The sequence below is a fragment of the Mizuhopecten yessoensis genome, unplaced genomic scaffold (assembly GCF_002113885.1).
Source record: "Mizuhopecten yessoensis strain PY_sf001 unplaced genomic scaffold, ASM211388v2 scaffold716197, whole genome shotgun sequence".
NCBI lineage: Eukaryota > Metazoa > Mollusca > Bivalvia > Pectinida > Pectinidae > Mizuhopecten > Mizuhopecten yessoensis.
In genome coordinates, this window is record NW_018479996.1 from 202,691 (window position 1) to 218,060 (window position 15,370).

Consider the following 15,370-nt stretch of genomic DNA (forward strand, 5'->3'; position numbering starts at 1 on the left):
AAGCCCCTCTAAAGCGCTTTACAGTACATAGATAAAGCGCCCTATCTAGCTAACATAAGCCACTTTAAAGCACTGTACAGTACATAGATATCGCGCCCTATCTAGCTAACATAAGCCACTTTAAAGCACTGTACAGTACATAGATTTAGCGCCCTATCAAGCTAACATAAGCCACTCTAAAGCGCTTTACAGGACATAGATATAGCGCCCTATCTAGCTAACATAAGTCACTTAAAAGCACTGTTCAGTACATAGATATAGCGCCCTATCTAGCTAACATAAGCCACTCTAAAGCACTTTACAGTACATAGATATAGCGCCCTATCTAGCTAACATAAGCCACTCTAAAGCGCTTTACAGTACATAGATATACAATTTAATACAATGACTACAATTAGCAATACATTAATCAATACAATTGTGTAATAGTTGATAAAACAGACAAGATAACTATTACTTAGAGGTACACTACATGATGTATTGTAAATGTCCTGTTTTTTGCTGATTCCTAATTTTAATGGATTTGCTAAAATGGTCAATTTTATGAGATCTTGTTTTAAGGCCAAAGCAGAATTTAGTGCTTTGTAAAGGATGGTTTGATTTACAATTACTATTTTGTATATATATATATATGGTCTAAATGTTTCTTTACAGAAAAGACAGGATCTAACAGGAGATCACAGAGGGATCTTGGTGCCCACCATCCAAACATCTCCATTGGTTCTATGTAAGACTGATTTTTTCTATCTTATCTGTGAGATTGAGTCATGAAAACAGTAAATGTATCTTGTGGTATTTTTTTTTTTATCAAATTTTACTATTTCTGAGTATGACATTGTTCTTTCAAAGTGATATTTTCTTAATATAACCTATTTATTGAAACTGTCAAATCCAAGATGGCTGCTAGGATGTCATCTTGTTTTTCAAATCAATCTTGAATTCAACATGCACAACTGCAGACAAAGCAAAACCTACATACAAGATTTGAGAAAGATCTTTTCTAGTGCTTTTTGAGATAGAGTGATTAAGAGATTTATCTGACAAAATCCAAGATGACAGCTTGGCATCTTGCTTTTCAAACCAATTTCAAAATGTACAAGGACAACTGCAGAACCGCATATGACATTTGAGCAAGATCCCCAAGTATTTTCTGAAAAATAGCACTAACAACATCTAACTCTTAATGTTCAAATATGACATTTGAACAAGATCCCCCAGTATTTTCTGAAAAATAGCACTAACAACATCTAACTCTTAATATTCAAGATGGCCACCTGCATGCTGACCATCTTTGTTTCTGATCAGTCTTAAAATTCAACATGCACAACTTGCACTGAGAACCTACATGTGAAATATGAGAAAGATTTCTCCAGTACTTTATCTGCAATAGTGCTAATAAGTATTGTTTAAGGAGGAACAGAGAAAGGGTTGGCAGACCATTGACAAAGGGTGATTTGAACAGACCACAATCTGATGATGGTGGGCTAAGAACTGCTTCTTATTTATAGACTATACATCTAGTAATTCTACTTTCATATACAAGTTGTATGGTCAAAACTTTGCTATAAAAACAAGCCATATGGTCTTATAATTACTACATAGACAAATATATGGTCTAGGCGTTAAATTACTTAATAATAAAGATATGTGATCTAATCATTGCTATATATATGAATGTATGGACATATGGCCATTACTCCTACTCTACAGAAAGTCAGAAAAGTCAAAGGTACATGGAACATCTATATCACCCTCCTCAACATACAAAATTGACCGGTATAAATCATCCTCCACAACATACAAAACTGACCGGTATAAATCATGCATCCACAACATACAAAATTGACCGGTATAAATCACCATCCACAAGATATAAAACTGACCGGTATAAATCACCCTCCACAACATACAAAATTGACCGGGATAAATCACCATCCACAAGATATAAAACTGACCGGTATAAATCCCCCTCCACAACATACATAATTGACCGGTATAAATCACCATCCACAACATACAAAACTGACCAGTATAAATCACCCTCCACAACATACAAAACTGACCGGTTTATATTACACTCCTCAACATACAAAATTGACCGGTATAAATCACCATCCACAACATACAAAACTGACCAGTATAAATCACCATCCACAACATACAAAATTGACCGGTATAAAGATCACCCTCCACAACATACAAAACTGACAGGTTTATATCACACTCCAAAACATACAAAACTAACCGGTATGTATCACACTCCAAAACATACAAAACTAACCGGTATATATCACCCTCCACAACATACAAAACTGACCGGTATAAATCACACTCCTCAACATACAAAACTGACCGCAAAATGTTATCTCCTTGAGCATATAGCATTATGCTCCCTGATGAGACTGTTAGCACTGAAGAATCCGGATCCATTCCTACCTGTAGACGGACTGAAGCAGGAAGTTAGTACTGGACCTGTAGCAGACAGTAGATAATGACCATAGCCAGCTCCTTATATGTGCAGACAGATCCACCATGTACTAGATCTACATCAGCTTTCTACACTAAAGATTATCCATACCACACCTCTAACAGTTGTCCCCAGTACCATGCATTATAGCCGAATCGACAATGTGTGAGAATTCCAGACGGTTTAGTGAACCACTGTAATAGACCTGTACAATACTTTTAGCTCCATTAGTGTAACAATGTCAGCCTCCCTGTCCCCGCAGCCCTACCTGTCTGTATCCTGATCTTACCTGTGATATCAGTCCTGGGTACCTGTTCGTACCCTAAACCTACCTTTGGTACTACACCTGACACATCCCCTTAATAAACAGGACCAGTACAATCCTTACGTGTTAGTGGAATTCCGTGATCATAGATATACATACAGGTATGAGCTGGTGATGAAGAGCACCACCACACGATTCCATAGCCTGACCGATCAATACTCCCCTATTGTCAGGAATACATACACCCAATCACTAATTTACTTCCAGCATTGACGGTATACGGCAAACACAGCCAGTTGTGGCTATTTTTTGTTCTTCTTCATCCCGTTATGGATAATTATTGTTTTATCAATTCTATCTTTCAGTCATCACCAGTAAGATGTGTACAATACACAAGCAGAAACAGTAAAACACAATCAGGTGATAATACCTTGTTTTATCTGCTGATGTGTTTCTTGTGATGATGCTGCATTACCTGGCAAGCCCCGAGACATTGTCCCTGGTGTATGGCAATTATCACTGGTATCTCCCGTACTAAACTGTCGCGTCCACCAACGTTAGTAAAGGTGCCGATCAGAGGAAGCAGTCTATACCTATACGAACCTTAGTCTTTGTTACTGGGGGCTACTTTTCACCTTTAATACCTGTTGTCGGATGTCTCTTGACATTTAAAAATGGTTAAACAATGGCCATAAAGTAGATTTTGTAAAAATGGTTGATGTGTTTTTGAATGAAGGAAATTAAAAAAAAAGGTGGATGAGGAATTGTAACTGAATTATAAAATTATTGATTTTTTTTTTTAATTCCCTTTTTCTTTTCTCTCCAGCTTTCTTTATTGAAAGTTGTTCAACATATACAATTTACATACAATACTGATCTAAAACATAAAAGCATAAATTTGTTTTAAATTAAATTTATATCTAAAACAATAACCACAACATAAAAATTATACCGTGTTTGCTATATATAACTATATGACAGCAAAATCGAAAAATGTTTGAAAAATGTTTTAAGTGAAAAAAAAATATTTGAAAGTAAACTGAACAAGTTGGGATTACAAGATTGAAATGATTGGTTATGATTCAACAACTCCCTCATGCTTATAACTATAATTATTATGCCTTATGGTAAATAGTCGATGGTTGATATTTTTTCTCAGAAATGAGCACAATAATATTCGCTGAGTGAGATGTTTATGTTTAGTGGTTAATTTGTACATGTCTATACACTCCTCACATACGACCCTGTCCTTCCGTTGGCATGGCCACAAGAACTGCACGATGTACACTTGATCCCACAAACATCATGCATGGCCAACAATCCCCGGTTTATAATTTCTTCTTCTGCAGTTTTTGTTATTAAGGTTTGCTGTGTTGATTACATATAGAGATTTATGAGCCTTCGATAACAAAGAGTTCCCTCCAAGAAACATGCCTTCCAATCAATAACCATAATTTGTTTTAGAGGATCGAAATGTGATGGAGTACACTTGGATTCGAATGAACTGTAAATATATCAGAATTGAGAAATAAAAATCTCCAAGATTGCATTTAATGAACTGGATATGTGCTCTCCTTTACCGCTAATCCTCTATGGCGTAGATCTGCAAGTGATCGGTGTTATGTTTAAAGCAGAAAGAATGGACGAGCTCTAGCTGAAAAAAATAGGTTTGAATTTCTGTAAACCTTGTAAGATTCTGTGCTAAATCTCTACATAATTTATATTGTTACCTGACTCGCTATATACATGCATATTAATCAATTTCGACTGTTTCCCAGACAATTCACCAAACGAACTATAGCTAATGTGAGCTACCGTAAAACTGTTGACTGGTCACCGTAAAACTGTTGACTGGTCACGTGAAACTGTTGACTGGTCACGTGCAACTGTTGACTGGTCACATGTTAGGTAATCGAACGCACCTATAATTACAAGCACCCCGATGATCAAGCGTTTTTGGTACTGGATTGTTGACGGTCGTCTGTCGGTAGATCTAAACATCACATTCGACATAGGACTTTTTGGTTTTTCATTGGTCAAGTAACAAAACAGTTGTTTCATGCCTTTTCAGTCAACAGTCAAAACCATTTTCCCTCAGAGTTGGGACCCACCAAATGAACTGTTTCCCTCGGCCTGCGGCCTCAGGAAACAGTTCATCTGGAGGGTCCCAACTCCTCGGGAAAATAGTTTTGACTGTTGACTGATAAGGCATGAAACAACTGTATATTGTTTAATGGAGTGAAACTTAAATTTAATGTAGTTAGACTTTTCACACCAAGAAGTAAATGAATGAAATATTTTCCTGTTTAATTAAAATCATCATTTTCATATTTAAGAAGTTTATTAAATGACCACCGACAGACACATTAGATTAATAAACAAATAAACAGATATTTATAAAAAAACAAGAGGCCCATGCATGGGCCTTAACGGTCACCTGAGTCCTACAGTGTTTATTTTTGTTGTTGAAATATGTACCAATTTAAGTAAAAATAGTTAAGTATAACGTTAACTTAAGTTTGTCAGGACCATGAGCTGATCATTCCTAGACCGAGTTTCAGTTCAATCGGCTCATTAGAACTTGACTTTAAGTTTGAAATAGTTTTTCAAAATGCCAGCATTGGCGGCCATATTGGATTTCTGATTGACCTGAAAAATAATAACACTTTGTCAAGACCATAAGTCGATCATTCCTACAAAGTTTCAGTTCAATCTGCCTAGCAGAACTTGACTTTAAGTTTGAAATTGTTTTTTAAAATGGCGGCCGTGGCGGCCATATTGGATTTCTGATCGACCCGAAAAATAACAACAATTTGTCAGGACCATGAGTCGATCATTCCTATAAAGTTTCAGTTCAATCAGCCCTACAGTAAAACTCGACTTTAAGTTTGAAATAGTTTTTCAAAATGGCGTCCGTGGCGGCCATATTGGATTTCTGATCGACCCGAAAAATAACAACAATTTGTCAGGACCATGAGTCGATCATTCCTATTAAGTTTCAGTTCAATCAGCCCTACAGTAAAACTTGACTTTAAGTTTGAAATAGTTTTTCAAAATGGCGTCCGTGGCGGCCATATTGGATTTCTGATCGACCTGAAAAATAACAACACTTGGTAATTAAGGGAGATGTCAGTAACCTTCCCATGAAATATTAATGAAATCCTTTCGCCAGTATTTCAGCTAAAGTTGAAAATGTAAAATGTTAACACACGACGGACGAAGACAGATAGCACTATATGTCACTTGAACTAAATAAAGCTCAGGTGACCTAAAAACTTCACTTTATGAAATGCTGTGGGTCAAAAATATAAAAGTTTGATATATATACCAGTACAGTTTGTTCTAAGTTTTTTTCTTCCTGAGTTTAATGAAACAAGTTCTATCTCAAAATAATCAAATTCATATTTTTAAAATGTGCAAAAATCAAATTTGAATATTTTGAAACTCTCATATGCTGAAGGTATAGTTGAAGATAGCATGAAGATATTCAGACGACTAATGCACAACTGTTTCTGCTTTTTAAACTGAGCAATGTATTTCAGAATTAATCTACTCAAAAATCTAGTAATGTTTTTACAGAATTAATCTACTCCAAAACCTAGCTATGTTATTCAGAATTAATCTACTCCAAAACCTAGCAATGTTTTTACAGATTTATCTACTCCAAAACCTAGCAATGTTTAACAGAATAAATCTACTCCAAAACCTAGCTATGTTATTCAGAATTAATCTACTCCATAACCTAGCAATGTTTTTACAGAATTAATCTACTCCTAAACCTAGCAATGTTTTACAGAATTAATCTACTCCAAAACCTAGCAATGTTTTTACAGAATAAATCTACTCCAAAACCTAGCAATGTTTTTACAGAATTAATCTACTCCAAAACCTAGCAATGTTTTTCAAGAATAAATCTACTCCAAAACCTAGCAATGTTTTTACAGAATTAATCTACTCCAAAACCTAGCAATGTTTTTCACAATTAATCTACTCCAAAACCTAGCAATGTTTTTTTCAGAATTAATCTACTACAAAGCTTAGCAAGTAGTGCCTTGTTAGGTAATCAGACTGAATGTATTTTGTTAGGTAATGACATTCTTAATCTATGTCATGTCATGTGAAATAAAAGCCTGAAATAAGCACCAGAGCCCCGTATGTGAGACATGCTATTTGATAGGAGCATCAGGTCAATACTTCTGTCCTTGTGTATGAGAGACAAGTCAGGTCAATACTTCTGTCCTGGTGTATGACGGACAAGTCAGGTAAATACTTATGTCCTTGTGTATGACAGACAAGGCAGGTAAATACTTCTGTCCTTGTGTATGACAGACAAGTCAGGTAAATACTTCTGTCCTTGTGAATGACAGACAAGTCAGGTAAATACTAATGTCCTGGTGTATGACAGACAAGTCAGGTAAATACTTATGTCCTTGTGTATGACAGACAAGGCAGGTAAATACGTCTGTCCTTGTGTATGACAGTCAAGGCAGGTAAATACCTCTGTCCTTGTGTATGACAGACAAGGTAGGTTAATACTTCTGTCCTTGTGTATGACAGACAAATCAGGTAAATACTTATGTCCTGGTGTATGACAGACAAGGCAGGTAAATACCTCTGTCCTGATACAGACAGACAAGTCAGGTAAATACTTCTGCCCTGGTGTATGACAGACAAGTCAGGTAAATACTTCTGTCCTTGTGTATGACAGACAAGGCAGGTAAATACTTCTGTCCTTGTGTATGACAGACAAGGCAGGTAAATACTTCTGTCCTTGTGTATGACAGACAAGGCAGGTAAATACTTCTGTCCTTGTGTATGACAGACAAGGCAGGTAAATACTTCTGTCCTTGTGTATGACAGACAAGGCAGGTAAATACTTCTGTCCTTGTGTATGACAGACAAGGCAGGTAAATACTTCTGTCCTTGTGTATGACAGACAAGGCAGGTAAATACTTCTGTTCAGCTACAGACAGACAAGTCAGGTAAATACTTGTGCCCTGGTGTATGACAGACAAGTCAGGGAACTACTTCTGTCCTTGTGTATGACAGACAAGGCAGGTAAATACCTCTGTCCTTGTGTATGACAGACAAGTCAGTTCAATACTTCTGTCCTGGTGTATGACAGACAAGTCAGGTAAATACTTCTGTCCTTGTGTATGACAGACAAGGCAGGTAAATACCTGGGTACTTCTGTGCTTGTGTATGACAGACAAGTCATATTTATATAAGTATATTGGTGTTCATTGTCTTGTATTGATCTTCCATATTGCATGTATAACACACATAAAAAAATAGGTCCAAATATCACGCAAAAACATACTAGATACATCCATTATTACCGTAAATCCATAAAGTACACTTAATTGTATCATCTTTTTGCTTTTCACATAGTTAAGATGTTACATTTATCAAATGTTCTTCTGTTTAAATTATAACAACTTCCTCTACCTCCCTGCTTCAACAAAAGAGTTTTGAACACAGAGACACACTAAACCCTATAACTTCTTCAACATTTGTAATAAGCTGGTTGCCATGTAACAGGAGCAAGAGAATTTAAGCTACAGCCAGACTGGTTTTGAACCTAGGATCCTCCGATCTCTATACAGTTGATCTAACCAACTGAACTACATCAGGAAATGGACCCATTAGCTAGTACATCAAAACCTACAGAAATCGGACTGAACTTTCTTGGGTTTGAATTAATACCTGAATACATACAATAAGTCATGTATTTACCATCGTTTCTAAACATCCTTAAAAAGTTTTATGAAATATTGGAAATTGTAAACTTAAACTTATACTTAATTCCTTTAAGAAATTGTGATTGTCAGAACAGGATGGTATTCAAGCGTATCATGTTGTGTAATTTATGATTAACTCATTAATCTAGACTGCCACCAAAACAAGGTTAGCCATATTGAATTTTATTTACCTTATTGGCCTGTAAAATAGCAACACTAGGTCAATAGTCTTTACAAGAAAAATATTCTCAGCTTCTCACAGGTCAGGCTAGCCATACTGAATGGCGAGATGGATTAGACTGGCTTGAGGGCTCTTTTTTAAAATAATTTTCATAACTTAAATAATAAACCCAATATTTCCATCTTCACGCCATAAGTTTCAATTTGACACATTCCAGGTGTGAGTGTACCTTAGGACAGGTCACAAAAGGTTTCTCTGTTGTCAGCAGACGTCTGGTGGCGGATAATAAAAAGGTTGAGAAGGAGAAGCAGCAATCTCTTTCATAGAAATTTGCCCGACATTTACAAACCGACAATTAAAAACCGGCTAACAGAAGGCTCATAAAAATTACCAGGAAATGTTTACATATGTAACAGGTATAGGCACAGCCAGCTCATGATTGGTAGATCAAGAAGGATAAGGCTTCAGGTGAATGTGTTACTTCAGTATCTAGCAACAAGGAAATGGTATCATAATCTTTAAGTGATAGCATCTAGCAACAAGGATATGACATACAGCTTCAAGGCATAATATCGGTGAAACAATCAGTCAGACAAGGGCTGGAAACCACCAGCTTAACTTGATTACCCATCCCTATCTAAACACAGGCGGTTACCACCACTCCTCACCAACACCAGAACAAACACATACATTAAACTCACACAAATAAATATTTAAGTACAAAAACAGCTATCATTTTTAAGCCAGAATAAGCTATAAACATATAATGGCCTTTTTTCTTCACTGCACTTTCTATATGGTTAACCAAACTATTCTGCTGATTTTGTATCTTTTTTCAACACTATTGAATTACAATGTTTCCAAACAAAACTCAAATTTTGCAATATCTCTATTCATCAACTATCGCCCATCAAACATGGCATTTGTTAATAGTAAATGGGCGACTACCATAAGACAGATCCCAAGTGTATATCTATTTATAGAACAAGGGCGAAGTTTCCCCAAGAAGTCTCCATAGAACGCCAGTGTATTCTACGCTAATTTAAGATCATCCTGTGTTTATTCAATTCTAAATAAATAATTCAGAGAAATCATGCATTTTGATCTTCAAGTTTCTAAAATGATGTGATTTGTTTTTGAATTTAGTAGGCGGACGTCCTTATCCTTACTCTATCTACATTTATATCAACAGTTTATACGATTAACTTCAAAGCTACCAGCGTTCACAACTGTAGCATCCTGGTATTCTGCCGTCCCACACAATACGTTGTCTCCAACCTACCACACGCTGTGGGTCACCAGGTGCACGCAGCAGACATACCAATATCAACAGCAGTGTACTTCTGATAATGTGCAAATATTCAAAAATATATCTTTTAGCATTTTTTTTCTTTCTGTTTTGAAAAGTGAAGTTTGATCTTCAGGTGCATGCAGCAGAAAGGGAATTAGACATACCAAAATATCTATAGCAGTGGTTTTCTCATAGTTTACCAAAAATCCTCAAAATGTCTTTAAGCATTTTTTTATTTTTTTTTTGGAAAAGTGAAGACTTATCTTATGTTGCATGCAGCAGAAAAGGAATTTGACATCCCAATATATACAAAAGTATTTTTCTCATAGTGTGCAAATACTACAAAATATGTATTGTAGAGCATTCATTTTTTTTGTAAAATGAACACTTATCTTTGGGTGCACTCTGCAGACAAGGAGTTAGACATACCAATATCTATATAACAGTGGTTTCTCAGTGAAAAAATACTCAAAATATGTCTTTTTGCATTGATCTTTTTTTTTTTTGATAATGAACACTGGTCTATATACATTAACTCATTAACCCCTGAAATTTCAAAATGAACTATATCAACCTTTGAATTGGAAGAGTTCAAATGTGTCTTCAGGGATGAATGAGTTACAATCTTGCACTAATTGCCACCATTTGTCAGAGGATTGATTTGGCGATACATTAAGGACAATATATACACGAACTTGTCAAAATATGCATGTTGGACCATGATGTATGTTAGCAATTAGCTAAAAGGCAAATGAAAGAAGGGCATTCTATCACTCTATTGATTAAGGGGAGGTAACTGCCCCTCCATAGGTATTTTCGAAACATCTGTTGGTGCATGGCTGACTGACCTTTTCTGGCCTTATCTATGTCTTCTATTACAACCATGGTAGGTAAATATCAAATACTGTAGATAATCAAAACTTAAAGACATCAACATGGAGCTTAACAGATCTTGACCTTATCTGATAAAACATTAACAAACTTGTCATAGTCTAAATTATTATTAAAGATTGTCCAGTGTTGAAGTCTATCAACATGCATCAATGAAGCTCGTACAAACAGATCCTTTGTATTGACCTTTCATGAATTTTCAAGCAAAAAGTGAAAATGTTCGCAGTGTTAAAAGGTTCGATTTTTTCACATTGAGTAAATGAACACCAAAAATATCCACACGCTAAGATATATTTATAGATTATCGTTACATAGGATATGCAGGACCTGAACCAATGGCAACAGAAAACTTCCATAAAGAAAACGCTAACATTTCAAAACATGAACATTTCCACTTTTACAGTACAGTATAACCTGTCTAAACCAGATGCCACAGGGACCAAACTATTTGTCTGGTTTACACAGGTGTCCGGTTTATACAGGGTCTGCATGTCGTTTTTTGAAAATACAAAAATGGAATGTTTTGCATACGATCTGTATACAAGTGTGTCAACATAAACAACAGGGAAATGAATCAGTTGCAACGTTTTATGTTTAACAAAATATACAGTATATAATACAAATGAAGGGCGACCCAACATTGGATAGTGCTAATTTGTTTAGAATGTGTTTGCTTCAGATTTTAGCCGGCCGAGAGAAATGTCAGGACCGGAATTAACAGGTGTTTTTACATGGATTACTATGCCAACTTTTGTGAAACAATGCCAGTTTTCAGAATGGACAGGGTCCGGTTTATATATGGTTTAACTACTATAATTATATAGGGAATATGCCGGGACCACAAACCACAGCCAGTTTAGACAGGGATCTGGATTAGAAAGGGCTGGTTTTGACAGGTTATACTGTATAAGTTCTCAAAATACTTGAACTTTTGATCTTCACTAAGGGCTGTTTATGGTCACAAGTTTTTGACGTTCTCCGTCACTAGAAATATCTTTAAAAGATCATGATTGAATGACGGTTATATACACAAATTATGTTCCATCTATTTTGAAACATGGTTGGTATATTTGTACAATCACTGATGTTCCGCCGCTATCTTTTAGCTCGCACTAACACATATAATCAGATCTCTGTTATCTATGACAAATAAAATGATGGAAAAGAAATTAAACAGTCACGAACGTGAATGAAGCGTACATTTCCTCAGACACAGACAATGGAAAAAAATGTTTTCCCAGAACTACAGTTCCCAAACATCTGTGTTTGTTTGTTGTTTTGCTATAACTGATTATATTGTTGTCAGATGATATGGTTTATTGACATTGACAACTTTATTAAAAGTATTGATGCAAAATTCAGCTGGAATTGTGTTTCTACAAACATTTTATCTTTATTCAGAAATTAAACCATCTAGCCAATTGTCTGTCTGCCTTCCCCAACACCACAGTTGCCCATTTATATAAGAATCAGAGAAAACATAAATGCCATGCAATCAAATCTCGGAACACTCTGGTAAAATGGCAGCCGACACAACCTATAAAGCAACACAGAAGTATATGATTCACACAGAAACAGGAAATAAGAATCTAGTTATTTGCAGTTTGATTGGTCGACGTTAAATTTGAAGCTAGCAAGAGTCCCGCACATAAAACTGATATAAATTGTGTCCTTTCTTCTACTATGTTCGACTATAAATCACCATGCTAATCAACATGCCCCTGGGAATATTGTAATCAAAATCAGAAATGAAATATGAAAAGATTCCAACTGATGAGAAACTTGACTATTGATTGGAAATCATCTCCGATGCCATTTTGAATTTCAATATCTATACTGCAGCTGGTTGGGTGTAATCGGTGTTGCAGGCAGTGCCCAGCATCTCCTAAAGTATACCATATAAGGTACTACACAAAGACTGCAAATTAATACCAGGCAAGACTTGTACAGTAGCAAACGCTGTCGTATACATCAATTTGGTACCATTTGATTGACTCCCCCACACATTCTGATAACTCTGTCTATTGTCATAAATCTTCACCTCTCCTCGTGAAATCATTACCTTTCTGTTCACCTCCTCACTGACAACTAGGGACAGGCGTAAAATGTAATAAACATGTTTATTTTTTATTTTTGATAAAATGTTGCTTTTAATCAACTCATTTATGAAATTAACTTAAATATATGTTTTTTTTAAATGAGGAGGAATTAAAAAACACAGGTTACAAGCCTGAAGGAAATAAAGGAGCATTACCATCAAGAAAAGAATGAGAAGCTGTCACCTGAAGGAATGATGGAAAATCAGCGTCTAAAGAAACGAAGCATAAAACTATCTCTTAAAGAAATGAATCATTAAGCCATCTTCTAACGAAATGGTGGAGAATCCTGTTAACAACAATTACAGGAAACGGGGATAAAATGCTGGCAATATCTATCGTGGTAATACAAGTATGAGAAAGAATTGTAAACCGATAGGTACAATTACATATTGTTCGGTTTCCTGCTACAGTTGTAGGGGTTGACGACGGCACCACTTTTACCATGCTGGATCTGTCTCAGATGAGATATGAATGGACAAAGGTAATTTGTTGGAGTAGGATGTACAATTGACAAGCAAGGACACCAATACCTATCACAGCATTCCTTGCCTGTGTTACGTGGTATCATACACTTGTTTACAAGTTATCCTGCAATATCTCTCTGTAGCTCATAATAAATTGTGAAGTTTTCCTAGCATATCTGTGAATTCACCATAATAAAGTGGCAGGCTATACACAAAAACCTCATAATTACATCATATATAAGGTTTGATTCAATTGGGCTACAGAGATAAGTCTGATAATGCTATCAGGACAGTAATGGAGGACAATGGAGGACTAAAGGGAAAAAAATACTGCTGTACTCCCAAGCACAGCTCCAATCACCTATACTACAGTCTACCAAACAAAAACTACAATACTCCCCGACACAGCTCCAATCACCAATACTAAAGTCTACCATATATACTACAACACTCCCCGGCACAGCTCCAATCACCTATACTACAGTCTACCAAAGAAAAACTACAATACTCCCCGACACAGCTCCAATCACCAATACTAAAGTCTACCATATATACTACAACACTCCCCGGCACAGCTCGAATCACCTATACTACAGTCTACCATATATACTACAACACTCCCCGACACAGCTCCAATCACCAATACTACAGTCTACCAAACAATTACTACAACACTCCCCAGCACAGCTCCAATCACCAATACTACATTATAGTACAGTTTACCAAACAATTACTACAACACTCCCCAGCACAGCTCCAATCACCAATACTACAGTCTACCATACATACAACACTCCCTGACACAGCTCCAGTCACCAATACTAGTCTACCATACATACTACAACACTCCCCGACACAGCTCCAATCACCAATACTACAGTCTAACCTACATACTAACAGTCACAGCAGAACTTACAGCCATTGTAATACTTTTTGTGTTATTAGAGGAAATCAATGACATAATTCTGCAAACACTACCATGATAAGAATTGATCTATATTAGGCTGATTTTCAATCTTAACATTAGAAGTATTGTGATCAATCTTACCTGATCTGAAACTAAGTGCATTCAAACATCCTAATTAAACCATGAGTTTTTGATTGTGAAACACTTTGTTTGATGTGGATTAAGGTAAAACTTTTATGTTTCATCATCAGGTGTTATACATATTACTTTTATATTACGAAAAAACAATACTTTCATGTTTTTGGTCAGGTGGTTACATTTGGTTTGTGAGTGGGTTACGAAAAAACAATACTTTAATGTTTTATGGTCAGGTGGTTACTTTTGGTTTGTGAGTGGGTTACGATAAAACAATACTTTCATGTTTATGGTCAGGTGGTTACATTTGGTTTGTGAGTGGGTTACGAAAAAACAATACTTTCATGTTTATGGTCAGGTGGTTACATTTGGTTTGTGAGTGGGTTAAGATAAAACAATACTTTCATGTTTTATGGTCAGTTTTAATGACAGGAAAGCAAAAGACCTGGAGACAAGTCACATGGTCACACAAGTGATCCCATACCTTTAACATCCGACAGGGAATCGAATCCCAGATATATCTTGGTGAAAGACAAATGCACTACGCAATTAACTGCACCACCTGACCAAGATTGATTCAATTAGTTTTGCTGTAAAGCGTATTTCAATACACACAAATTGTTTTGATCAATAAACAACATCTAAATATTTAAGGTACAAAATGTCATATTGAATTAACTTAAAGTAGACAAGAGATCCCAGAGGGATCTTGGCGCCCACCTTTGTACCATCTTCATTAGTTCTTTGTCAGTTCAATCTTTTCTCTTCTTTCCTCTAATCTGTTTGATCGAGTCATGTTAACAGTAAATGCACCTTGAGGTAACTTTTGATCTAAACTTAATACTGATGTGTATGAAAGCCAACCTTCAAAGTGAGTTTGTCATTTCACATATTTACTAGTACAGTACTTAATGTGAAAGAAATAGAAT

General features: G+C 35.9%; 1 protein-coding gene across 11 annotated transcripts in view; it reads right to left on the bottom strand.

Annotated features, from left to right (window-relative positions):
- The window catches only part of LOC110442051 (neurexin-2-like), a 244,323-nt gene that overhangs the window by 168,268 nt on the left and 60,685 nt on the right, over positions 1-15,370 (bottom strand). The window contains exon 1 of one of the 11 annotated variants that reach the window (XM_021485464.1): positions 2,856-2,944. The exons of 8 other annotated variants lie outside the window; for them this stretch is intronic. The gene's annotated coding sequence lies outside the window, so the exon portion shown is untranslated. Of the gene's footprint in view, positions 1-2,799; positions 2,945-15,370 lie in introns of those variants that run through there. 2 more of the 11 variants (XM_021485466.1, XM_021485463.1) reach the window with 2 other exon arrangements.